This window comes from Lepisosteus platostomus, unplaced genomic scaffold (assembly GCF_059453375.1).
Source record: "Lepisosteus platostomus isolate fLepPlt1 unplaced genomic scaffold, fLepPlt1.hap1 Scaffold_143_H1, whole genome shotgun sequence".
NCBI lineage: Eukaryota > Metazoa > Chordata > Actinopteri > Semionotiformes > Lepisosteidae > Lepisosteus > Lepisosteus platostomus.
This window is the reverse complement of record NW_028291524.1, coordinates 13,360-35,821: the sequence shown is the minus strand read 5'-3', so window position 1 is coordinate 35,821 and position 22,462 is coordinate 13,360. Positions and strand designations below refer to the sequence as shown.

General features: G+C 62.9%; 22 non-coding genes across 22 annotated transcripts; all 22 read left to right on the top strand.

Moving 5' to 3' along the window:
- The first annotated feature begins 743 nt into the window (after nucleotides 1–743).
- Nucleotides 744–934, top strand: LOC148636861 (U2 spliceosomal RNA). The gene has a single exon (XR_015931885.1). It is a non-coding gene; the product is annotated as a U2 spliceosomal RNA (small nuclear RNA).
- Nucleotides 935–1,745: 811 nt separating this feature from the next.
- On the top strand, nucleotides 1,746–1,936 carry LOC148636860 (U2 spliceosomal RNA). Its single transcript, XR_015931884.1, has one exon. It is a non-coding gene; the product is annotated as a U2 spliceosomal RNA (small nuclear RNA).
- Nucleotides 1,937–2,747: 811 nt separating this feature from the next.
- Nucleotides 2,748–2,938, top strand: LOC148636859 (U2 spliceosomal RNA). Its single transcript, XR_015931883.1, has one exon. It is a non-coding gene; the product is annotated as a U2 spliceosomal RNA (small nuclear RNA).
- Nucleotides 2,939–3,749: 811 nt separating this feature from the next.
- On the top strand, nucleotides 3,750–3,940 carry LOC148636858 (U2 spliceosomal RNA). Its single transcript, XR_015931882.1, has one exon. It is a non-coding gene; the product is annotated as a U2 spliceosomal RNA (small nuclear RNA).
- An 811-nt stretch (nucleotides 3,941–4,751) lies between these two features.
- On the top strand, nucleotides 4,752–4,942 carry LOC148636857 (U2 spliceosomal RNA). The gene has a single exon (XR_015931881.1). It is a non-coding gene; the product is annotated as a U2 spliceosomal RNA (small nuclear RNA).
- Nucleotides 4,943–5,753: 811 nt separating this feature from the next.
- LOC148636856 (U2 spliceosomal RNA) lies at nucleotides 5,754–5,944 on the top strand. Its single transcript, XR_015931880.1, has one exon. It is a non-coding gene; the product is annotated as a U2 spliceosomal RNA (small nuclear RNA).
- An 811-nt stretch (nucleotides 5,945–6,755) lies between these two features.
- LOC148636855 (U2 spliceosomal RNA) lies at nucleotides 6,756–6,946 on the top strand. Its single transcript, XR_015931879.1, has one exon. It is a non-coding gene; the product is annotated as a U2 spliceosomal RNA (small nuclear RNA).
- Nucleotides 6,947–7,757: 811 nt separating this feature from the next.
- Nucleotides 7,758–7,948, top strand: LOC148636854 (U2 spliceosomal RNA). Its single transcript, XR_015931877.1, has one exon. It is a non-coding gene; the product is annotated as a U2 spliceosomal RNA (small nuclear RNA).
- Nucleotides 7,949–8,759: 811 nt separating this feature from the next.
- Nucleotides 8,760–8,950, top strand: LOC148636853 (U2 spliceosomal RNA). The gene has a single exon (XR_015931876.1). It is a non-coding gene; the product is annotated as a U2 spliceosomal RNA (small nuclear RNA).
- Nucleotides 8,951–9,761: 811 nt separating this feature from the next.
- On the top strand, nucleotides 9,762–9,952 carry LOC148636852 (U2 spliceosomal RNA). Its single transcript, XR_015931875.1, has one exon. It is a non-coding gene; the product is annotated as a U2 spliceosomal RNA (small nuclear RNA).
- Nucleotides 9,953–10,761: 809 nt separating this feature from the next.
- Nucleotides 10,762–10,952, top strand: LOC148636851 (U2 spliceosomal RNA). Its single transcript, XR_015931874.1, has one exon. It is a non-coding gene; the product is annotated as a U2 spliceosomal RNA (small nuclear RNA).
- An 811-nt stretch (nucleotides 10,953–11,763) lies between these two features.
- On the top strand, nucleotides 11,764–11,954 carry LOC148636850 (U2 spliceosomal RNA). Its single transcript, XR_015931873.1, has one exon. It is a non-coding gene; the product is annotated as a U2 spliceosomal RNA (small nuclear RNA).
- Nucleotides 11,955–12,765: 811 nt separating this feature from the next.
- LOC148636849 (U2 spliceosomal RNA) lies at nucleotides 12,766–12,956 on the top strand. The gene has a single exon (XR_015931872.1). It is a non-coding gene; the product is annotated as a U2 spliceosomal RNA (small nuclear RNA).
- Nucleotides 12,957–13,767: 811 nt separating this feature from the next.
- On the top strand, nucleotides 13,768–13,958 carry LOC148636848 (U2 spliceosomal RNA). The gene has a single exon (XR_015931871.1). It is a non-coding gene; the product is annotated as a U2 spliceosomal RNA (small nuclear RNA).
- Nucleotides 13,959–14,769: 811 nt separating this feature from the next.
- Nucleotides 14,770–14,960, top strand: LOC148636847 (U2 spliceosomal RNA). The gene has a single exon (XR_015931870.1). It is a non-coding gene; the product is annotated as a U2 spliceosomal RNA (small nuclear RNA).
- Nucleotides 14,961–15,771: 811 nt separating this feature from the next.
- LOC148636846 (U2 spliceosomal RNA) lies at nucleotides 15,772–15,962 on the top strand. The gene has a single exon (XR_015931869.1). It is a non-coding gene; the product is annotated as a U2 spliceosomal RNA (small nuclear RNA).
- An 811-nt stretch (nucleotides 15,963–16,773) lies between these two features.
- On the top strand, nucleotides 16,774–16,964 carry LOC148636845 (U2 spliceosomal RNA). The gene has a single exon (XR_015931868.1). It is a non-coding gene; the product is annotated as a U2 spliceosomal RNA (small nuclear RNA).
- An 811-nt stretch (nucleotides 16,965–17,775) lies between these two features.
- Nucleotides 17,776–17,966, top strand: LOC148636844 (U2 spliceosomal RNA). Its single transcript, XR_015931866.1, has one exon. It is a non-coding gene; the product is annotated as a U2 spliceosomal RNA (small nuclear RNA).
- An 811-nt stretch (nucleotides 17,967–18,777) lies between these two features.
- On the top strand, nucleotides 18,778–18,968 carry LOC148636843 (U2 spliceosomal RNA). Its single transcript, XR_015931865.1, has one exon. It is a non-coding gene; the product is annotated as a U2 spliceosomal RNA (small nuclear RNA).
- Nucleotides 18,969–19,779: 811 nt separating this feature from the next.
- Nucleotides 19,780–19,970, top strand: LOC148636842 (U2 spliceosomal RNA). The gene has a single exon (XR_015931864.1). It is a non-coding gene; the product is annotated as a U2 spliceosomal RNA (small nuclear RNA).
- Nucleotides 19,971–20,781: 811 nt separating this feature from the next.
- On the top strand, nucleotides 20,782–20,972 carry LOC148636841 (U2 spliceosomal RNA). Its single transcript, XR_015931863.1, has one exon. It is a non-coding gene; the product is annotated as a U2 spliceosomal RNA (small nuclear RNA).
- An 811-nt stretch (nucleotides 20,973–21,783) lies between these two features.
- LOC148636840 (U2 spliceosomal RNA) lies at nucleotides 21,784–21,974 on the top strand. The gene has a single exon (XR_015931862.1). It is a non-coding gene; the product is annotated as a U2 spliceosomal RNA (small nuclear RNA).
- The last annotated feature ends 488 nt before the right edge of the window (nucleotides 21,975–22,462 follow it).

The following is a 22,462-nucleotide window of genomic DNA, read 5'->3' as shown; positions in this document are numbered from 1 at the left end:
TCTTCTCGGGTCTCGTCCCTCGTCCCCCATCTGTGTGTCTCTGTGTTCTGTCTCTCTCTCGCCCTCTCGGTTCCCGTGCTCCCTCTGTGCGCTTTCCCGCGTCTCGACTCTCTGGGCAAGCAGGCCGGCCCCCTTTTCGGCTCCCGTGCGTTTTCCCTCCAAAAAACTTAGGTTTTTCAGCCTTTTCCCAGGGAGGCAGGCGTGGCTTGCTTGCTTGCTTGCTTGCTTGCTTGCTTGCGTGTGTGTCCGTCCCCGTCCCTGCAGGCGGGCCCCTTTCGACAGCTGGGCGTTTTCCCTCCAAAAAACTTAGTATATCCACCTTTTCTTTCTTTTGTTTCGGCAGGCAGGCGTGTGTGCGCGCGCGTCCCCGTCCCTCCCTCCCTCCCGAGAGAGAGCTGCCCCTTGCCTCTGCCCGCAGGTGCTGGCGCTCGGCTTTCGCTTGCAGCCGGTTGGGCGCAGCTGCTGCCGGTGGGAGGGGCCTAAGCTAAGGAGGCCGGGCGGCTGGCGCCCCCTGCGGCTGCGGTCGTTGTCGGGCCGTTGACAGAAGATCAAAGAGCAGGGCCCCCGCCCGGGACTGGCAGGAAGGCAGGCGGGCAGGCAAGAGAGTGGGGGAGCAGAGTCCCGCGGCAGGCCTCTGGCTGCAGGGAGGCCGGCAGCTGCGCGGGTCCCGGGCTCCAGAGGAGTCGGCCTGCGCCACTGTGCGCCAGCGGAACGCCCGCGCGTCGGTCCGCGCCTTTGTGGGCATCGCTTCTCGGCCTTTTGGCTAAGATCAAGTGTAGTATCTGTTCTTATCAGTTTAATATCTGATACGTCCCCCATCGGGGGACCACATATTAAACGGATTTTTGGAACAGGGAGCTGGATCAGGAGCTTGCTCCGTCCTCTCCACGCATCGGCCCGGTATTGCAGCGCCTCCGGGAGCGGTGCACCACCTTCTCTCAGCGGTGAAAAGACAGACGTAGGTAGGTAGCGAGCGAGCAAGCGAAGTGGACTGGAGCTCCTTCTTCTCGGGTCTCGTCCCTCGTCCCCCATCTGTGTGTCTCTGTGTTCTGTCTCTCTCTCGCCCTCTCGGTTCCCGTGCTCCCTCTGTGCGCTTTCCCGCGTCTCGACTCTCTGGGCAAGCAGGCCGGCCCCCTTTTCGGCTCCCGTGCGTTTTCCCTCCAAAAAACTTAGGTTTTTCAGCCTTTTCCCAGGGAGGCAGGCGTGGCTTGCTTGCTTGCTTGCTTGCTTGCTTGCTTGCGTGTGTGTCCGTCCCCGTCCCTGCAGGCGGGCCCCTTTCGACAGCTGGGCGTTTTCCCTCCAAAAAACTTAGTATATCCACCTTTTCTTTCTTTTGTTTCGGCAGGCAGGCGTGTGTGCGCGCGCGTCCCCGTCCCTCCCTCCCTCCCGAGAGAGAGCTGCCCCTTGCCTCTGCCCGCAGGTGCTGGCGCTCGGCTTTCGCTTGCAGCCGGTTGGGCGCAGCTGCTGCCGGTGGGAGGGGCCTAAGCTAAGGAGGCCGGGCGGCTGGCGCCCCCTGCGGCTGCGGTCGTTGTCGGGCCGTTGACAGAAGATCAAAGAGCAGGGCCCCCGCCCGGGACTGGCAGGAAGGCAGGCGGGCAGGCAAGAGAGTGGGGGAGCAGAGTCCCGCGGCAGGCCTCTGGCTGCAGGGAGGCCGGCAGCTGCGCGGGTCCCGGGCTCCAGAGGAGTCGGCCTGCGCCACTGTGCGCCAGCGGAACGCCCGCGCGTCGGTCCGCGCCTTTGTGGGCATCGCTTCTCGGCCTTTTGGCTAAGATCAAGTGTAGTATCTGTTCTTATCAGTTTAATATCTGATACGTCCCCCATCGGGGGACCACATATTAAACGGATTTTTGGAACAGGGAGCTGGATCAGGAGCTTGCTCCGTCCTCTCCACGCATCGGCCCGGTATTGCAGCGCCTCCGGGAGCGGTGCACCACCTTCTCTCAGCGGTGAAAAGACAGACGTAGGTAGGTAGCGAGCGAGCAAGCGAAGTGGACTGGAGCTCCTTCTTCTCGGGTCTCGTCCCTCGTCCCCCATCTGTGTGTCTCTGTGTTCTGTCTCTCTCTCGCCCTCTCGGTTCCCGTGCTCCCTCTGTGCGCTTTCCCGCGTCTCGACTCTCTGGGCAAGCAGGCCGGCCCCCTTTTCGGCTCCCGTGCGTTTTCCCTCCAAAAAACTTAGGTTTTTCAGCCTTTTCCCAGGGAGGCAGGCGTGGCTTGCTTGCTTGCTTGCTTGCTTGCTTGCTTGCGTGTGTGTCCGTCCCCGTCCCTGCAGGCGGGCCCCTTTCGACAGCTGGGCGTTTTCCCTCCAAAAAACTTAGTATATCCACCTTTTCTTTCTTTTGTTTCGGCAGGCAGGCGTGTGTGCGCGCGCGTCCCCGTCCCTCCCTCCCTCCCGAGAGAGAGCTGCCCCTTGCCTCTGCCCGCAGGTGCTGGCGCTCGGCTTTCGCTTGCAGCCGGTTGGGCGCAGCTGCTGCCGGTGGGAGGGGCCTAAGCTAAGGAGGCCGGGCGGCTGGCGCCCCCTGCGGCTGCGGTCGTTGTCGGGCCGTTGACAGAAGATCAAAGAGCAGGGCCCCCGCCCGGGACTGGCAGGAAGGCAGGCGGGCAGGCAAGAGAGTGGGGGAGCAGAGTCCCGCGGCAGGCCTCTGGCTGCAGGGAGGCCGGCAGCTGCGCGGGTCCCGGGCTCCAGAGGAGTCGGCCTGCGCCACTGTGCGCCAGCGGAACGCCCGCGCGTCGGTCCGCGCCTTTGTGGGCATCGCTTCTCGGCCTTTTGGCTAAGATCAAGTGTAGTATCTGTTCTTATCAGTTTAATATCTGATACGTCCCCCATCGGGGGACCACATATTAAACGGATTTTTGGAACAGGGAGCTGGATCAGGAGCTTGCTCCGTCCTCTCCACGCATCGGCCCGGTATTGCAGCGCCTCCGGGAGCGGTGCACCACCTTCTCTCAGCGGTGAAAAGACAGACGTAGGTAGGTAGCGAGCGAGCAAGCGAAGTGGACTGGAGCTCCTTCTTCTCGGGTCTCGTCCCTCGTCCCCCATCTGTGTGTCTCTGTGTTCTGTCTCTCTCTCGCCCTCTCGGTTCCCGTGCTCCCTCTGTGCGCTTTCCCGCGTCTCGACTCTCTGGGCAAGCAGGCCGGCCCCCTTTTCGGCTCCCGTGCGTTTTCCCTCCAAAAAACTTAGGTTTTTCAGCCTTTTCCCAGGGAGGCAGGCGTGGCTTGCTTGCTTGCTTGCTTGCTTGCTTGCTTGCGTGTGTGTCCGTCCCCGTCCCTGCAGGCGGGCCCCTTTCGACAGCTGGGCGTTTTCCCTCCAAAAAACTTAGTATATCCACCTTTTCTTTCTTTTGTTTCGGCAGGCAGGCGTGTGTGCGCGCGCGTCCCCGTCCCTCCCTCCCTCCCGAGAGAGAGCTGCCCCTTGCCTCTGCCCGCAGGTGCTGGCGCTCGGCTTTCGCTTGCAGCCGGTTGGGCGCAGCTGCTGCCGGTGGGAGGGGCCTAAGCTAAGGAGGCCGGGCGGCTGGCGCCCCCTGCGGCTGCGGTCGTTGTCGGGCCGTTGACAGAAGATCAAAGAGCAGGGCCCCCGCCCGGGACTGGCAGGAAGGCAGGCGGGCAGGCAAGAGAGTGGGGGAGCAGAGTCCCGCGGCAGGCCTCTGGCTGCAGGGAGGCCGGCAGCTGCGCGGGTCCCGGGCTCCAGAGGAGTCGGCCTGCGCCACTGTGCGCCAGCGGAACGCCCGCGCGTCGGTCCGCGCCTTTGTGGGCATCGCTTCTCGGCCTTTTGGCTAAGATCAAGTGTAGTATCTGTTCTTATCAGTTTAATATCTGATACGTCCCCCATCGGGGGACCACATATTAAACGGATTTTTGGAACAGGGAGCTGGATCAGGAGCTTGCTCCGTCCTCTCCACGCATCGGCCCGGTATTGCAGCGCCTCCGGGAGCGGTGCACCACCTTCTCTCAGCGGTGAAAAGACAGACGTAGGTAGGTAGCGAGCGAGCAAGCGAAGTGGACTGGAGCTCCTTCTTCTCGGGTCTCGTCCCTCGTCCCCCATCTGTGTGTCTCTGTGTTCTGTCTCTCTCTCGCCCTCTCGGTTCCCGTGCTCCCTCTGTGCGCTTTCCCGCGTCTCGACTCTCTGGGCAAGCAGGCCGGCCCCCTTTTCGGCTCCCGTGCGTTTTCCCTCCAAAAAACTTAGGTTTTTCAGCCTTTTCCCAGGGAGGCAGGCGTGGCTTGCTTGCTTGCTTGCTTGCTTGCTTGCTTGCGTGTGTGTCCGTCCCCGTCCCTGCAGGCGGGCCCCTTTCGACAGCTGGGCGTTTTCCCTCCAAAAAACTTAGTATATCCACCTTTTCTTTCTTTTGTTTCGGCAGGCAGGCGTGTGTGCGCGCGCGTCCCCGTCCCTCCCTCCCTCCCGAGAGAGAGCTGCCCCTTGCCTCTGCCCGCAGGTGCTGGCGCTCGGCTTTCGCTTGCAGCCGGTTGGGCGCAGCTGCTGCCGGTGGGAGGGGCCTAAGCTAAGGAGGCCGGGCGGCTGGCGCCCCCTGCGGCTGCGGTCGTTGTCGGGCCGTTGACAGAAGATCAAAGAGCAGGGCCCCCGCCCGGGACTGGCAGGAAGGCAGGCGGGCAGGCAAGAGAGTGGGGGAGCAGAGTCCCGCGGCAGGCCTCTGGCTGCAGGGAGGCCGGCAGCTGCGCGGGTCCCGGGCTCCAGAGGAGTCGGCCTGCGCCACTGTGCGCCAGCGGAACGCCCGCGCGTCGGTCCGCGCCTTTGTGGGCATCGCTTCTCGGCCTTTTGGCTAAGATCAAGTGTAGTATCTGTTCTTATCAGTTTAATATCTGATACGTCCCCCATCGGGGGACCACATATTAAACGGATTTTTGGAACAGGGAGCTGGATCAGGAGCTTGCTCCGTCCTCTCCACGCATCGGCCCGGTATTGCAGCGCCTCCGGGAGCGGTGCACCACCTTCTCTCAGCGGTGAAAAGACAGACGTAGGTAGGTAGCGAGCGAGCAAGCGAAGTGGACTGGAGCTCCTTCTTCTCGGGTCTCGTCCCTCGTCCCCCATCTGTGTGTCTCTGTGTTCTGTCTCTCTCTCGCCCTCTCGGTTCCCGTGCTCCCTCTGTGCGCTTTCCCGCGTCTCGACTCTCTGGGCAAGCAGGCCGGCCCCCTTTTCGGCTCCCGTGCGTTTTCCCTCCAAAAAACTTAGGTTTTTCAGCCTTTTCCCAGGGAGGCAGGCGTGGCTTGCTTGCTTGCTTGCTTGCTTGCTTGCTTGCGTGTGTGTCCGTCCCCGTCCCTGCAGGCGGGCCCCTTTCGACAGCTGGGCGTTTTCCCTCCAAAAAACTTAGTATATCCACCTTTTCTTTCTTTTGTTTCGGCAGGCAGGCGTGTGTGCGCGCGCGTCCCCGTCCCTCCCTCCCTCCCGAGAGAGAGCTGCCCCTTGCCTCTGCCCGCAGGTGCTGGCGCTCGGCTTTCGCTTGCAGCCGGTTGGGCGCAGCTGCTGCCGGTGGGAGGGGCCTAAGCTAAGGAGGCCGGGCGGCTGGCGCCCCCTGCGGCTGCGGTCGTTGTCGGGCCGTTGACAGAAGATCAAAGAGCAGGGCCCCCGCCCGGGACTGGCAGGAAGGCAGGCGGGCAGGCAAGAGAGTGGGGGAGCAGAGTCCCGCGGCAGGCCTCTGGCTGCAGGGAGGCCGGCAGCTGCGCGGGTCCCGGGCTCCAGAGGAGTCGGCCTGCGCCACTGTGCGCCAGCGGAACGCCCGCGCGTCGGTCCGCGCCTTTGTGGGCATCGCTTCTCGGCCTTTTGGCTAAGATCAAGTGTAGTATCTGTTCTTATCAGTTTAATATCTGATACGTCCCCCATCGGGGGACCACATATTAAACGGATTTTTGGAACAGGGAGCTGGATCAGGAGCTTGCTCCGTCCTCTCCACGCATCGGCCCGGTATTGCAGCGCCTCCGGGAGCGGTGCACCACCTTCTCTCAGCGGTGAAAAGACAGACGTAGGTAGGTAGCGAGCGAGCAAGCGAAGTGGACTGGAGCTCCTTCTTCTCGGGTCTCGTCCCTCGTCCCCCATCTGTGTGTCTCTGTGTTCTGTCTCTCTCTCGCCCTCTCGGTTCCCGTGCTCCCTCTGTGCGCTTTCCCGCGTCTCGACTCTCTGGGCAAGCAGGCCGGCCCCCTTTTCGGCTCCCGTGCGTTTTCCCTCCAAAAAACTTAGGTTTTTCAGCCTTTTCCCAGGGAGGCAGGCGTGGCTTGCTTGCTTGCTTGCTTGCTTGCTTGCTTGCGTGTGTGTCCGTCCCCGTCCCTGCAGGCGGGCCCCTTTCGACAGCTGGGCGTTTTCCCTCCAAAAAACTTAGTATATCCACCTTTTCTTTCTTTTGTTTCGGCAGGCAGGCGTGTGTGCGCGCGCGTCCCCGTCCCTCCCTCCCTCCCGAGAGAGAGCTGCCCCTTGCCTCTGCCCGCAGGTGCTGGCGCTCGGCTTTCGCTTGCAGCCGGTTGGGCGCAGCTGCTGCCGGTGGGAGGGGCCTAAGCTAAGGAGGCCGGGCGGCTGGCGCCCCCTGCGGCTGCGGTCGTTGTCGGGCCGTTGACAGAAGATCAAAGAGCAGGGCCCCCGCCCGGGACTGGCAGGAAGGCAGGCGGGCAGGCAAGAGAGTGGGGGAGCAGAGTCCCGCGGCAGGCCTCTGGCTGCAGGGAGGCCGGCAGCTGCGCGGGTCCCGGGCTCCAGAGGAGTCGGCCTGCGCCACTGTGCGCCAGCGGAACGCCCGCGCGTCGGTCCGCGCCTTTGTGGGCATCGCTTCTCGGCCTTTTGGCTAAGATCAAGTGTAGTATCTGTTCTTATCAGTTTAATATCTGATACGTCCCCCATCGGGGGACCACATATTAAACGGATTTTTGGAACAGGGAGCTGGATCAGGAGCTTGCTCCGTCCTCTCCACGCATCGGCCCGGTATTGCAGCGCCTCCGGGAGCGGTGCACCACCTTCTCTCAGCGGTGAAAAGACAGACGTAGGTAGGTAGCGAGCGAGCAAGCGAAGTGGACTGGAGCTCCTTCTTCTCGGGTCTCGTCCCTCGTCCCCCATCTGTGTGTCTCTGTGTTCTGTCTCTCTCTCGCCCTCTCGGTTCCCGTGCTCCCTCTGTGCGCTTTCCCGCGTCTCGACTCTCTGGGCAAGCAGGCCGGCCCCCTTTTCGGCTCCCGTGCGTTTTCCCTCCAAAAAACTTAGGTTTTTCAGCCTTTTCCCAGGGAGGCAGGCGTGGCTTGCTTGCTTGCTTGCTTGCTTGCTTGCTTGCGTGTGTGTCCGTCCCCGTCCCTGCAGGCGGGCCCCTTTCGACAGCTGGGCGTTTTCCCTCCAAAAAACTTAGTATATCCACCTTTTCTTTCTTTTGTTTCGGCAGGCAGGCGTGTGTGCGCGCGCGTCCCCGTCCCTCCCTCCCTCCCGAGAGAGAGCTGCCCCTTGCCTCTGCCCGCAGGTGCTGGCGCTCGGCTTTCGCTTGCAGCCGGTTGGGCGCAGCTGCTGCCGGTGGGAGGGGCCTAAGCTAAGGAGGCCGGGCGGCTGGCGCCCCCTGCGGCTGCGGTCGTTGTCGGGCCGTTGACAGAAGATCAAAGAGCAGGGCCCCCGCCCGGGACTGGCAGGAAGGCAGGCGGGCAGGCAAGAGAGTGGGGGAGCAGAGTCCCGCGGCAGGCCTCTGGCTGCAGGGAGGCCGGCAGCTGCGCGGGTCCCGGGCTCCAGAGGAGTCGGCCTGCGCCACTGTGCGCCAGCGGAACGCCCGCGCGTCGGTCCGCGCCTTTGTGGGCATCGCTTCTCGGCCTTTTGGCTAAGATCAAGTGTAGTATCTGTTCTTATCAGTTTAATATCTGATACGTCCCCCATCGGGGGACCACATATTAAACGGATTTTTGGAACAGGGAGCTGGATCAGGAGCTTGCTCCGTCCTCTCCACGCATCGGCCCGGTATTGCAGCGCCTCCGGGAGCGGTGCACCACCTTCTCTCAGCGGTGAAAAGACAGACGTAGGTAGGTAGCGAGCGAGCAAGCGAAGTGGACTGGAGCTCCTTCTTCTCGGGTCTCGTCCCTCGTCCCCCATCTGTGTGTCTCTGTGTTCTGTCTCTCTCTCGCCCTCTCGGTTCCCGTGCTCCCTCTGTGCGCTTTCCCGCGTCTCGACTCTCTGGGCAAGCAGGCCGGCCCCCTTTTCGGCTCCCGTGCGTTTTCCCTCCAAAAAACTTAGGTTTTTCAGCCTTTTCCCAGGGAGGCAGGCGTGGCTTGCTTGCTTGCTTGCTTGCTTGCTTGCTTGCGTGTGTGTCCGTCCCCGTCCCTGCAGGCGGGCCCCTTTCGACAGCTGGGCGTTTTCCCTCCAAAAAACTTAGTATATCCACCTTTTCTTTCTTTTGTTTCGGCAGGCAGGCGTGTGTGCGCGCGCGTCCCCGTCCCTCCCTCCCTCCCGAGAGAGAGCTGCCCCTTGCCTCTGCCCGCAGGTGCTGGCGCTCGGCTTTCGCTTGCAGCCGGTTGGGCGCAGCTGCTGCCGGTGGGAGGGGCCTAAGCTAAGGAGGCCGGGCGGCTGGCGCCCCCTGCGGCTGCGGTCGTTGTCGGGCCGTTGACAGAAGATCAAAGAGCAGGGCCCCCGCCCGGGACTGGCAGGAAGGCAGGCGGGCAGGCAAGAGAGTGGGGGAGCAGAGTCCCGCGGCAGGCCTCTGGCTGCAGGGAGGCCGGCAGCTGCGCGGGTCCCGGGCTCCAGAGGAGTCGGCCTGCGCCACTGTGCGCCAGCGGAACGCCCGCGCGTCGGTCCGCGCCTTTGTGGGCATCGCTTCTCGGCCTTTTGGCTAAGATCAAGTGTAGTATCTGTTCTTATCAGTTTAATATCTGATACGTCCCCCATCGGGGGACCACATATTAAACGGATTTTTGGAACAGGGAGCTGGATCAGGAGCTTGCTCCGTCCTCTCCACGCATCGGCCCGGTATTGCAGCGCCTCCGGGAGCGGTGCACCACCTTCTCTCAGCGGTGAAAAGACAGACGTAGGTAGGTAGCGAGCGAGCAAGCGAAGTGGACTGGAGCTCCTTCTTCTCGGGTCTCGTCCCTCGTCCCCCATCTGTGTGTCTCTGTGTTCTGTCTCTCTCTCGCCCTCTCGGTTCCCGTGCTCCCTCTGTGCGCTTTCCCGCGTCTCGACTCTCTGGGCAAGCAGGCCGGCCCCCTTTTCGGCTCCCGTGCGTTTTCCCTCCAAAAAACTTAGGTTTTTCAGCCTTTTCCCAGGGAGGCAGGCGTGGCTTGCTTGCTTGCTTGCTTGCTTGCTTGCTTGCGTGTGTGTCCGTCCCCGTCCCTGCAGGCGGGCCCCTTTCGACAGCTGGGCGTTTTCCCTCCAAAAAACTTAGTATATCCACCTTTTCTTTCTTTTGTTTCGGCAGGCAGGCGTGTGTGCGCGCGCGTCCCCGTCCCTCCCTCCCTCCCGAGAGAGAGCTGCCCCTTGCCTCTGCCCGCAGGTGCTGGCGCTCGGCTTTCGCTTGCAGCCGGTTGGGCGCAGCTGCTGCCGGTGGGAGGGGCCTAAGCTAAGGAGGCCGGGCGGCTGGCGCCCCCTGCGGCTGCGGTCGTTGTCGGGCCGTTGACAGAAGATCAAAGAGCAGGGCCCCCGCCCGGGACTGGCAGGAAGGCAGGCGGGCAGGCAAGAGAGTGGGGGAGCAGAGTCCCGCGGCAGGCCTCTGGCTGCAGGGAGGCCGGCAGCTGCGCGGGTCCCGGGCTCCAGAGGAGTCGGCCTGCGCCACTGTGCGCCAGCGGAACGCCCGCGCGTCGGTCCGCGCCTTTGTGGGCATCGCTTCTCGGCCTTTTGGCTAAGATCAAGTGTAGTATCTGTTCTTATCAGTTTAATATCTGATACGTCCCCCATCGGGGGACCACATATTAAACGGATTTTTGGAACAGGGAGCTGGATCAGGAGCTTGCTCCGTCCTCTCCACGCATCGGCCCGGTATTGCAGCGCCTCCGGGAGCGGTGCACCACCTTCTCTCAGCGGTGAAAAGACAGACGTAGGTAGGTAGCGAGCGAGCAAGCGAAGTGGACTGGAGCTCCTTCTTCTCGGGTCTCGTCCCTCGTCCCCCATCTGTGTGTCTCTGTGTTCTGTCTCTCTCTCGCCCTCTCGGTTCCCGTGCTCCCTCTGTGCGCTTTCCCGCGTCTCGACTCTCTGGGCAAGCAGGCCGGCCCCCTTTTCGGCTCCCGTGCGTTTTCCCTCCAAAAAACTTAGGTTTTTCAGCCTTTTCCCAGGGAGGCAGGCGTGGCTTGCTTGCTTGCTTGCTTGCTTGCTTGCTTGCGTGTGTGTCCGTCCCCGTCCCTGCAGGCGGGCCCCTTTCGACAGCTGGGCGTTTTCCCTCCAAAAAACTTAGTATATCCACCTTTTCTTTCTTTTGTTTCGGCAGGCAGGCGTGTGCGCGCGCGTCCCCGTCCCTCCCTCCCTCCCGAGAGAGAGCTGCCCCTTGCCTCTGCCCGCAGGTGCTGGCGCTCGGCTTTCGCTTGCAGCCGGTTGGGCGCAGCTGCTGCCGGTGGGAGGGGCCTAAGCTAAGGAGGCCGGGCGGCTGGCGCCCCCTGCGGCTGCGGTCGTTGTCGGGCCGTTGACAGAAGATCAAAGAGCAGGGCCCCCGCCCGGGACTGGCAGGAAGGCAGGCGGGCAGGCAAGAGAGTGGGGGAGCAGAGTCCCGCGGCAGGCCTCTGGCTGCAGGGAGGCCGGCAGCTGCGCGGGTCCCGGGCTCCAGAGGAGTCGGCCTGCGCCACTGTGCGCCAGCGGAACGCCCGCGCGTCGGTCCGCGCCTTTGTGGGCATCGCTTCTCGGCCTTTTGGCTAAGATCAAGTGTAGTATCTGTTCTTATCAGTTTAATATCTGATACGTCCCCCATCGGGGGACCACATATTAAACGGATTTTTGGAACAGGGAGCTGGATCAGGAGCTTGCTCCGTCCTCTCCACGCATCGGCCCGGTATTGCAGCGCCTCCGGGAGCGGTGCACCACCTTCTCTCAGCGGTGAAAAGACAGACGTAGGTAGGTAGCGAGCGAGCAAGCGAAGTGGACTGGAGCTCCTTCTTCTCGGGTCTCGTCCCTCGTCCCCCATCTGTGTGTCTCTGTGTTCTGTCTCTCTCTCGCCCTCTCGGTTCCCGTGCTCCCTCTGTGCGCTTTCCCGCGTCTCGACTCTCTGGGCAAGCAGGCCGGCCCCCTTTTCGGCTCCCGTGCGTTTTCCCTCCAAAAAACTTAGGTTTTTCAGCCTTTTCCCAGGGAGGCAGGCGTGGCTTGCTTGCTTGCTTGCTTGCTTGCTTGCTTGCGTGTGTGTCCGTCCCCGTCCCTGCAGGCGGGCCCCTTTCGACAGCTGGGCGTTTTCCCTCCAAAAAACTTAGTATATCCACCTTTTCTTTCTTTTGTTTCGGCAGGCAGGCGTGTGTGCGCGCGCGTCCCCGTCCCTCCCTCCCTCCCGAGAGAGAGCTGCCCCTTGCCTCTGCCCGCAGGTGCTGGCGCTCGGCTTTCGCTTGCAGCCGGTTGGGCGCAGCTGCTGCCGGTGGGAGGGGCCTAAGCTAAGGAGGCCGGGCGGCTGGCGCCCCCTGCGGCTGCGGTCGTTGTCGGGCCGTTGACAGAAGATCAAAGAGCAGGGCCCCCGCCCGGGACTGGCAGGAAGGCAGGCGGGCAGGCAAGAGAGTGGGGGAGCAGAGTCCCGCGGCAGGCCTCTGGCTGCAGGGAGGCCGGCAGCTGCGCGGGTCCCGGGCTCCAGAGGAGTCGGCCTGCGCCACTGTGCGCCAGCGGAACGCCCGCGCGTCGGTCCGCGCCTTTGTGGGCATCGCTTCTCGGCCTTTTGGCTAAGATCAAGTGTAGTATCTGTTCTTATCAGTTTAATATCTGATACGTCCCCCATCGGGGGACCACATATTAAACGGATTTTTGGAACAGGGAGCTGGATCAGGAGCTTGCTCCGTCCTCTCCACGCATCGGCCCGGTATTGCAGCGCCTCCGGGAGCGGTGCACCACCTTCTCTCAGCGGTGAAAAGACAGACGTAGGTAGGTAGCGAGCGAGCAAGCGAAGTGGACTGGAGCTCCTTCTTCTCGGGTCTCGTCCCTCGTCCCCCATCTGTGTGTCTCTGTGTTCTGTCTCTCTCTCGCCCTCTCGGTTCCCGTGCTCCCTCTGTGCGCTTTCCCGCGTCTCGACTCTCTGGGCAAGCAGGCCGGCCCCCTTTTCGGCTCCCGTGCGTTTTCCCTCCAAAAAACTTAGGTTTTTCAGCCTTTTCCCAGGGAGGCAGGCGTGGCTTGCTTGCTTGCTTGCTTGCTTGCTTGCTTGCGTGTGTGTCCGTCCCCGTCCCTGCAGGCGGGCCCCTTTCGACAGCTGGGCGTTTTCCCTCCAAAAAACTTAGTATATCCACCTTTTCTTTCTTTTGTTTCGGCAGGCAGGCGTGTGTGCGCGCGCGTCCCCGTCCCTCCCTCCCTCCCGAGAGAGAGCTGCCCCTTGCCTCTGCCCGCAGGTGCTGGCGCTCGGCTTTCGCTTGCAGCCGGTTGGGCGCAGCTGCTGCCGGTGGGAGGGGCCTAAGCTAAGGAGGCCGGGCGGCTGGCGCCCCCTGCGGCTGCGGTCGTTGTCGGGCCGTTGACAGAAGATCAAAGAGCAGGGCCCCCGCCCGGGACTGGCAGGAAGGCAGGCGGGCAGGCAAGAGAGTGGGGGAGCAGAGTCCCGCGGCAGGCCTCTGGCTGCAGGGAGGCCGGCAGCTGCGCGGGTCCCGGGCTCCAGAGGAGTCGGCCTGCGCCACTGTGCGCCAGCGGAACGCCCGCGCGTCGGTCCGCGCCTTTGTGGGCATCGCTTCTCGGCCTTTTGGCTAAGATCAAGTGTAGTATCTGTTCTTATCAGTTTAATATCTGATACGTCCCCCATCGGGGGACCACATATTAAACGGATTTTTGGAACAGGGAGCTGGATCAGGAGCTTGCTCCGTCCTCTCCACGCATCGGCCCGGTATTGCAGCGCCTCCGGGAGCGGTGCACCACCTTCTCTCAGCGGTGAAAAGACAGACGTAGGTAGGTAGCGAGCGAGCAAGCGAAGTGGACTGGAGCTCCTTCTTCTCGGGTCTCGTCCCTCGTCCCCCATCTGTGTGTCTCTGTGTTCTGTCTCTCTCTCGCCCTCTCGGTTCCCGTGCTCCCTCTGTGCGCTTTCCCGCGTCTCGACTCTCTGGGCAAGCAGGCCGGCCCCCTTTTCGGCTCCCGTGCGTTTTCCCTCCAAAAAACTTAGGTTTTTCAGCCTTTTCCCAGGGAGGCAGGCGTGGCTTGCTTGCTTGCTTGCTTGCTTGCTTGCTTGCGTGTGTGTCCGTCCCCGTCCCTGCAGGCGGGCCCCTTTCGACAGCTGGGCGTTTTCCCTCCAAAAAACTTAGTATATCCACCTTTTCTTTCTTTTGTTTCGGCAGGCAGGCGTGTGTGCGCGCGCGTCCCCGTCCCTCCCTCCCTCCCGAGAGAGAGCTGCCCCTTGCCTCTGCCCGCAGGTGCTGGCGCTCGGCTTTCGCTTGCAGCCGGTTGGGCGCAGCTGCTGCCGGTGGGAGGGGCCTAAGCTAAGGAGGCCGGGCGGCTGGCGCCCCCTGCGGCTGCGGTCGTTGTCGGGCCGTTGACAGAAGATCAAAGAGCAGGGCCCCCGCCCGGGACTGGCAGGAAGGCAGGCGGGCAGGCAAGAGAGTGGGGGAGCAGAGTCCCGCGGCAGGCCTCTGGCTGCAGGGAGGCCGGCAGCTGCGCGGGTCCCGGGCTCCAGAGGAGTCGGCCTGCGCCACTGTGCGCCAGCGGAACGCCCGCGCGTCGGTCCGCGCCTTTGTGGGCATCGCTTCTCGGCCTTTTGGCTAAGATCAAGTGTAGTATCTGTTCTTATCAGTTTAATATCTGATACGTCCCCCATCGGGGGACCACATATTAAACGGATTTTTGGAACAGGGAGCTGGATCAGGAGCTTGCTCCGTCCTCTCCACGCATCGGCCCGGTATTGCAGCGCCTCCGGGAGCGGTGCACCACCTTCTCTCAGCGGTGAAAAGACAGACGTAGGTAGGTAGCGAGCGAGCAAGCGAAGTGGACTGGAGCTCCTTCTTCTCGGGTCTCGTCCCTCGTCCCCCATCTGTGTGTCTCTGTGTTCTGTCTCTCTCTCGCCCTCTCGGTTCCCGTGCTCCCTCTGTGCGCTTTCCCGCGTCTCGACTCTCTGGGCAAGCAGGCCGGCCCCCTTTTCGGCTCCCGTGCGTTTTCCCTCCAAAAAACTTAGGTTTTTCAGCCTTTTCCCAGGGAGGCAGGCGTGGCTTGCTTGCTTGCTTGCTTGCTTGCTTGCTTGCGTGTGTGTCCGTCCCCGTCCCTGCAGGCGGGCCCCTTTCGACAGCTGGGCGTTTTCCCTCCAAAAAACTTAGTATATCCACCTTTTCTTTCTTTTGTTTCGGCAGGCAGGCGTGTGTGCGCGCGCGTCCCCGTCCCTCCCTCCCTCCCGAGAGAGAGCTGCCCCTTGCCTCTGCCCGCAGGTGCTGGCGCTCGGCTTTCGCTTGCAGCCGGTTGGGCGCAGCTGCTGCCGGTGGGAGGGGCCTAAGCTAAGGAGGCCGGGCGGCTGGCGCCCCCTGCGGCTGCGGTCGTTGTCGGGCCGTTGACAGAAGATCAAAGAGCAGGGCCCCCGCCCGGGACTGGCAGGAAGGCAGGCGGGCAGGCAAGAGAGTGGGGGAGCAGAGTCCCGCGGCAGGCCTCTGGCTGCAGGGAGGCCGGCAGCTGCGCGGGTCCCGGGCTCCAGAGGAGTCGGCCTGCGCCACTGTGCGCCAGCGGAACGCCCGCGCGTCGGTCCGCGCCTTTGTGGGCATCGCTTCTCGGCCTTTTGGCTAAGATCAAGTGTAGTATCTGTTCTTATCAGTTTAATATCTGATACGTCCCCCATCGGGGGACCACATATTAAACGGATTTTTGGAACAGGGAGCTGGATCAGGAGCTTGCTCCGTCCTCTCCACGCATCGGCCCGGTATTGCAGCGCCTCCGGGAGCGGTGCACCACCTTCTCTCAGCGGTGAAAAGACAGACGTAGGTAGGTAGCGAGCGAGCAAGCGAAGTGGACTGGAGCTCCTTCTTCTCGGGTCTCGTCCCTCGTCCCCCATCTGTGTGTCTCTGTGTTCTGTCTCTCTCTCGCCCTCTCGGTTCCCGTGCTCCCTCTGTGCGCTTTCCCGCGTCTCGACTCTCTGGGCAAGCAGGCCGGCCCCCTTTTCGGCTCCCGTGCGTTTTCCCTCCAAAAAACTTAGGTTTTTCAGCCTTTTCCCAGGGAGGCAGGCGTGGCTTGCTTGCTTGCTTGCTTGCTTGCTTGCTTGCGTGTGTGTCCGTCCCCGTCCCTGCAGGCGGGCCCCTTTCGACAGCTGGGCGTTTTCCCTCCAAAAAACTTAGTATATCCACCTTTTCTTTCTTTTGTTTCGGCAGGCAGGCGTGTGTGCGCGCGCGTCCCCGTCCCTCCCTCCCTCCCGAGAGAGAGCTGCCCCTTGCCTCTGCCCGCAGGTGCTGGCGCTCGGCTTTCGCTTGCAGCCGGTTGGGCGCAGCTGCTGCCGGTGGGAGGGGCCTAAGCTAAGGAGGCCGGGCGGCTGGCGCCCCCTGCGGCTGCGGTCGTTGTCGGGCCGTTGACAGAAGATCAAAGAGCAGGGCCCCCGCCCGGGACTGGCAGGAAGGCAGGCGGGCAGGCAAGAGAGTGGGGGAGCAGAGTCCCGCGGCAGGCCTCTGGCTGCAGGGAGGCCGGCAGCTGCGCGGGTCCCGGGCTCCAGAGGAGTCGGCCTGCGCCACTGTGCGCCAGCGGAACGCCCGCGCGTCGGTCCGCGCCTTTGTGGGCATCGCTTCTCGGCCTTTTGGCTAAGATCAAGTGTAGTATCTGTTCTTATCAGTTTAATATCTGATACGTCCCCCATCGGGGGACCACATATTAAACGGATTTTTGGAACAGGGAGCTGGATCAGGAGCTTGCTCCGTCCTCTCCACGCATCGGCCCGGTATTGCAGCGCCTCCGGGAGCGGTGCACCACCTTCTCTCAGCGGTGAAAAGACAGACGTAGGTAGGTAGCGAGCGAGCAAGCGAAGTGGACTGGAGCTCCTTCTTCTCGGGTCTCGTCCCTCGTCCCCCATCTGTGTGTCTCTGTGTTCTGTCTCTCTCTCGCCCTCTCGGTTCCCGTGCTCCCTCTGTGCGCTTTCCCGCGTCTCGACTCTCTGGGCAAGCAGGCCGGCCCCCTTTTCGGCTCCCGTGCGTTTTCCCTCCAAAAAACTTAGGTTTTTCAGCCTTTTCCCAGGGAGGCAGGCGTGGCTTGCTTGCTTGCTTGCTTGCTTGCTTGCTTGCGTGTGTGTCCGTCCCCGTCCCTGCAGGCGGGCCCCTTTCGACAGCTGGGCGTTTTCCCTCCAAAAAACTTAGTATATCCACCTTTTCTTTCTTTTGTTTCGGCAGGCAGGCGTGTGTGCGCGCGCGTCCCCGTCCCTCCCTCCCTCCCGAGAGAGAGCTGCCCCTTGCCTCTGCCCGCAGGTGCTGGCGCTCGGCTTTCGCTTGCAGCCGGTTGGGCGCAGCTGCTGCCGGTGGGAGGGGCCTAAGCTAAGGAGGCCGGGCGGCTGGCGCCCCCTGCGGCTGCGGTCGTTGTCGGGCCGTTGACAGAAGATCAAAGAGCAGGGCCCCCGCCCGGGACTGGCAGGAAGGCAGGCGGGCAGGCAAGAGAGTGGGGGAGCAGAGTCCCGCGGCAGGCCTCTGGCTGCAGGGAGGCCGGCAGCTGCGCGGGTCCCGGGCTCCAGAGGAGTCGGCCTGCGCCACTGTGCGCCAGCGGAACGCCCGCGCGTCGGTCCGCGCCTTTGTGGGCATCGCTTCTCGGCCTTTTGGCTAAGATCAAGTGTAGTATCTGTTCTTATCAGTTTAATATCTGATACGTCCCCCATCGGGGGACCACATATTAAACGGATTTTTGGAACAGGGAGCTGGATCAGGAGCTTGCTCCGTCCTCTCCACGCATCGGCCCGGTATTGCAGCGCCTCCGGGAGCGGTGCACCACCTTCTCTCAGCGGTGAAAAGACAGACGTAGGTAGGTAGCGAGCGAGCAAGCGAAGTGGACTGGAGCTCCTTCTTCTCGGGTCTCGTCCCTCGTCCCCCATCTGTGTGTCTCTGTGTTCTGTCTCTCTCTCGCCCTCTCGGTTCCCGTGCTCCCTCTGTGCGCTTTCCCGCGTCTCGACTCTCTGGGCAAGCAGGCCGGCCCCCTTTTCGGCTCCCGTGCGTTTTCCCTCCAAAAAACTTAGGTTTTTCAGCCTTTTCCCAGGGAGGCAGGCGTGGCTTGCTTGCTTGCTTGCTTGCTTGCTTGCTTGCGTGTGTGTCCGTCCCCGTCCCTGCAGGCGGGCCCCTTTCGACAGCTGGGCGTTTTCCCTCCAAAAAACTTAGTATATCCACCTTTTCTTTCTTTTGTTTCGGCAGGCAGGCGTGTGTGCGCGCGCGTCCCCGTCCCTCCCTCCCTCCCGAGAGAGAGCTGCCCCTTGCCTCTGCCCGCAGGTGCTGGCGCTCGGCTTTCGCTTGCAGCCGGTTGGGCGCAGCTGCTGCCGGTGGGAGGGGCCTAAGCTAAGGAGGCCGGGCGGCTGGCGCCCCCTGCGGCTGCGGTCGTTGTCGGGCCGTTGACAGAAGATCAAAGAGCAGGGCCCCCGCCCGGGACTGGCAGGAAGGCAGGCGGGCAGGCAAGAGAGTGGGGGAGCAGAGTCCCGCGGCAGGCCTCTGGCTGCAGGGAGGCCGGCAGCTGCGCGGGTCCCGGGCTCCAGAGGAGTCGGCCTGCGCCACTGTGCGCCAGCGGAACGCCCGCGCGTCGGTCCGCGCCTTTGTGGGCATCGCTTCTCGGCCTTTTGGCTAAGATCAAGTGTAGTATCTGTTCTTATCAGTTTAATATCTGATACGTCCCCCATCGGGGGACCACATATTAAACGGATTTTTGGAACAGGGAGCTGGATCAGGAGCTTGCTCCGTCCTCTCCACGCATCGGCCCGGTATTGCAGCGCCTCCGGGAGCGGTGCACCACCTTCTCTCAGCGGTGAAAAGACAGACGTAGGTAGGTAGCGAGCGAGCAAGCGAAGTGGACTGGAGCTCCTTCTTCTCGGGTCTCGTCCCTCGTCCCCCATCTGTGTGTCTCTGTGTTCTGTCTCTCTCTCGCCCTCTCGGTTCCCGTGCTCCCTCTGTGCGCTTTCCCGCGTCTCGACTCTCTGGGCAAGCAGGCCGGCCCCCTTTTCGGCTCCCGTGCGTTTTCCCTCCAAAAAACTTAGGTTTTTCAGCCTTTTCCCAGGGAGGCAGGCGTGGCTTGCTTGCTTGCTTGCTTGCTTGCTTGCTTGCGTGTGTGTCCGTCCCCGTCCCTGCAGGCGGGCCCCTTTCGACAGCTGGGCGTTTTCCCTCCAAAAAACTTAGTATATCCACCTTTTCTTTCTTTTGTTTCGGCAGGCAGGCGTGTGTGCGCGCGCGTCCCCGTCCCTCCCTCCCTCCCGAGAGAGAGCTGCCCCTTGCCTCTGCCCGCAGGTGCTGGCGCTCGGCTTTCGCTTGCAGCCGGTTGGGCGCAGCTGCTGCCGGTGGGAGGGGCCTAAGCTAAGGAGGCCGGGCGGCTGGCGCCCCCTGCGGCTGCGGTCGTTGTCGGGCCGTTGACAGAAGATCAAAGAGCAGGGCCCCCGCCCGGGACTGGCAGGAAGGCAGGCGGGCAGGCAAGAGAGTGGGGGAGCAGAGTCCCGCGGCAGGCCTCTGGCTGCAGGGAGGCCGGCAGCTGCGCGGGTCCCGGGCTCCAGAGGAGTCGGCCTGCGCCACTGTGCGCCAGCGGAACGCCCGCGCGTCGGTCCGCGCCTTTGTGGGCATCGCTTCTCGGCCTTTTGGCTAAGATCAAGTGTAGTATCTGTTCTTATCAGTTTAATATCTGATACGTCCCCCATCGGGGGACCACATATTAAACGGATTTTTGGAACAGGGAGCTGGATCAGGAGCTTGCTCCGTCCTCTCCACGCATCGGCCCGGTATTGCAGCGCCTCCGGGAGCGGTGCACCACCTTCTCTCAGCGGTGAAAAGACAGACGTAGGTAGGTAGCGAGCGAGCAAGCGAAGTGGACTGGAGCTCCTTCTTCTCGGGTCTCGTCCCTCGTCCCCCATCTGTGTGTCTCTGTGTTCTGTCTCTCTCTCGCCCTCTCGGTTCCCGTGCTCCCTCTGTGCGCTTTCCCGCGTCTCGACTCTCTGGGCAAGCAGGCCGGCCCCCTTTTCGGCTCCCGTGCGTTTTCCCTCCAAAAAACTTAGGTTTTTCAGCCTTTTCCCAGGGAGGCAGGCGTGGCTTGCTTGCTTGCTTGCTTGCTTGCTTGCTTGCGTGTGTGTCCGTCCCCGTCCCTGCAGGCGGGCCCCTTTCGACAGCTGGGCGTTTTCCCTCCAAAAAACTTAGTATATCCACCTTTTCTTTCTTTTGTTTCGGCAGGCAGGCGTGTGTGCGCGCGCGTCCCCGTCCCTCCCTCCCTCCCGAGAGAGAGCTGCCCCTTGCCTCTGCCCGCAGGTGCTGGCGCTCGGCTTTCGCTTGCAGCCGGTTGGGCGCAGCTGCTGCCGGTGGGAGGGGCCTAAGCTAAGGAGGCCGGGCGGCTGGCGCCCCCTGCGGCTGCGGTCGTTGTCGGGCCGTTGACAGAAGATCAAAGAGCAGGGCCCCCGCCCGGGACTGGCAGGAAGGCAGGCGGGCAGGCAAGAGAGTGGGGGAGCAGAGTCCCGCGGCAGGCCTCTGGCTGCAGGGAGGCCGGCAGCTGCGCGGGTCCCGGGCTCCAGAGGAGTCGGCCTGCGCCACTGTGCGCCAGCGGAACGCCCGCGCGTCGGTCCGCGCCTTTGTGGGCATCGCTTCTCGGCCTTTTGGCTAAGATCAAGTGTAGTATCTGTTCTTATCAGTTTAATATCTGATACGTCCCCCATCGGGGGACCACATATTAAACGGATTTTTGGAACAGGGAGCTGGATCAGGAGCTTGCTCCGTCCTCTCCACGCATCGGCCCGGTATTGCAGCGCCTCCGGGAGCGGTGCACCACCTTCTCTCAGCGGTGAAAAGACAGACGTAGGTAGGTAGCGAGCGAGCAAGCGAAGTGGACTGGAGCTCCTTCTTCTCGGGTCTCGTCCCTCGTCCCCCATCTGTGTGTCTCTGTGTTCTGTCTCTCTCTCGCCCTCTCGGTTCCCGTGCTCCCTCTGTGCGCTTTCCCGCGTCTCGACTCTCTGGGCAAGCAGGCCGGCCCCCTTTTCGGCTCCCGTGCGTTTTCCCTCCAAAAAACTTAGGTTTTTCAGCCTTTTCCCAGGGAGGCAGGCGTGGCTTGCTTGCTTGCTTGCTTGCTTGCTTGCTTGCGTGTGTGTCCGTCCCCGTCCCTGCAGGCGGGCCCCTTTCGACAGCTGGGCGTTTTCCCTCCAAAAAACTTAGTATATCCACCTTTTCTTTCTTTTGTTTCGGCAGGCAGGCGTGTGTGCGCGCGCGTCCCCGTCCCTCCCTCCCTCCCGAGAGAGAGCTGCCCCTTGCCTCTGCCCGCAGGTGCTGGCGCTCGGCTTTCGCTTGCAGCCGGTTGGGCGCAGCTGCTGCCGGTGGGAGGGGCCTAAGCTAAGGAGGCCGGGCGGCTGGCGCCCCCTGCGGCTGCGGTCGTTGTCGGGCCGTTGACAGAAGATCAAAGAGCAGGGCCCCCGCCCGGGACTGGCAGGAAGGCAGGCGGGCAGGCAAGAGAGTGGGGGAGCAGAGTCCCGCGGCAGGCCTCTGGCTGCAGGGAGGCCGGCAGCTGCGCGGGTCCCGGGCTCCAGAGGAGTCGGCCTGCGCCACTGTGCGCCAGCGGAACGCCCGCGCGTCGGTCCGCGCCTTTGTGGGCATCGCTTCTCGGCCTTTTGGCTAAGATCAAGTGTAGTATCTGTTCTTATCAGTTTAATATCTGATACGTCCCCCATCGGGGGACCACATATTAAACGGATTTTTGGAACAGGGAGCTGGATCAGGAGCTTGCTCCGTCCTCTCCACGCATCGGCCCGGTATTGCAGCGCCTCCGGGAGCGGTGCACCACCTTCTCTCAGCGGTGAAAAGACAGACGTAGGTAGGTAGCGAGCGAGCAAGCGAAGTGGACTGGAGCTCCTTCTTCTCGGGTCTCGTCCCTCGTCCCCCATCTGTGTGTCTCTGTGTTCTGTCTCTCTCTCGCCCTCTCGGTTCCCGTGCTCCCTCTGTGCGCTTTCCCGCGTCTCGACTCTCTGGGCAAGCAGGCCGGCCCCCTTTTCGGCTCCCGTGCGTTTTCCCTCCAAAAAACTTAGGTTTTTCAGCCTTTTCCCAGGGAGGCAGGCGTGGCTTGCTTGCTTGCTTGCTTGCTTGCTTGCTTGCGTGTGTGTCCGTCCCCGTCCCTGCAGGCGGGCCCCTTTCGACAGCTGGGCGTTTTCCCTCCAAAAAACTTAGTATATCCACCTTTTCTTTCTTTTGTTTCGGCAGGCAGGCGTGTGTGCGCGCGCGTCCCCGTCCCTCCCTCCCTCCCGAGAGAGAGCTGCCCCTTGCCTCTGCCCGCAGGTGCTGGCGCTCGGCTTTCGCTTGCAGCCGGTTGGGCGCAGCTGCTGCCGGTGGGAGGGGCCTAAGCTAAGGAGGCCGGGCGGCTGGCGCCCCCTGCGGCTGCGGTCGTTGTCGGGCCGTTGACAGAAGATCAAAGAGCAGGGCCCCCGCCCGGGACTGGCAGGAAGGCAGGCGGGCAGGCAAGAGAGTGGGGGAGCAGAGTCCCGCGGCAGGCCTCTGGCTGCAGGGAGGCCGGCAGCTGCGCGGGTCCCGGGCTCCAGAGGAGTCGGCCTGCGCCACTGTGCGCCAGCGGAACGCCCGCGCGTCGGTCCGCGCCTTTGTGGGCATCGCTTCTCGGCCTTTTGGCTAAGATCAAGTGTAGTATCTGTTCTTATCAGTTTAATATCTGATACGTCCCCCATCGGGGGACCACATATTAAACGGATTTTTGGAACAGGGAGCTGGATCAGGAGCTTGCTCCGTCCTCTCCACGCATCGGCCCGGTATTGCAGCGCCTCCGGGAGCGGTGCACCACCTTCTCTCAGCGGTGAAAAGACAGACGTAGGTAGGTAGCGAGCGAGCAAGCGAAGTGGACTGGAGCTCCTTCTTCTCGGGTCTCGTCCCTCGTCCCCCATCTGTGTGTCTCTGTGTTCTGTCTCTCTCTCGCCCTCTCGGTTCCCGTGCTCCCTCTGTGCGCTTTCCCGCGTCTCGACTCTCTGGGCAAGCAGGCCGGCCCCCTTTTCGGCTCCCGTGCGTTTTCCCTCCAAAAAACTTAGGTTTTTCAGCCTTTTCCCAGGGAGGCAGGCGTGGCTTGCTTGCTTGCTTGCTTGCTTGCTTGCTTGCGTGTGTGTCCGTCCCCGTCCCTGCAGGCGGGCCCCTTTCGACAGCTGGGCGTTTTCCCTCCAAAAAACTTAGTATATCCACCTTTTCTTTCTTTTGTTTCGGCAGGCAGGCGTGTGTGCGCGCGCGTCCCCGTCCCTCCCTCCCTCCCGAGAGAGAGCTGCCCCTTGCCTCTGCCCGCAGGT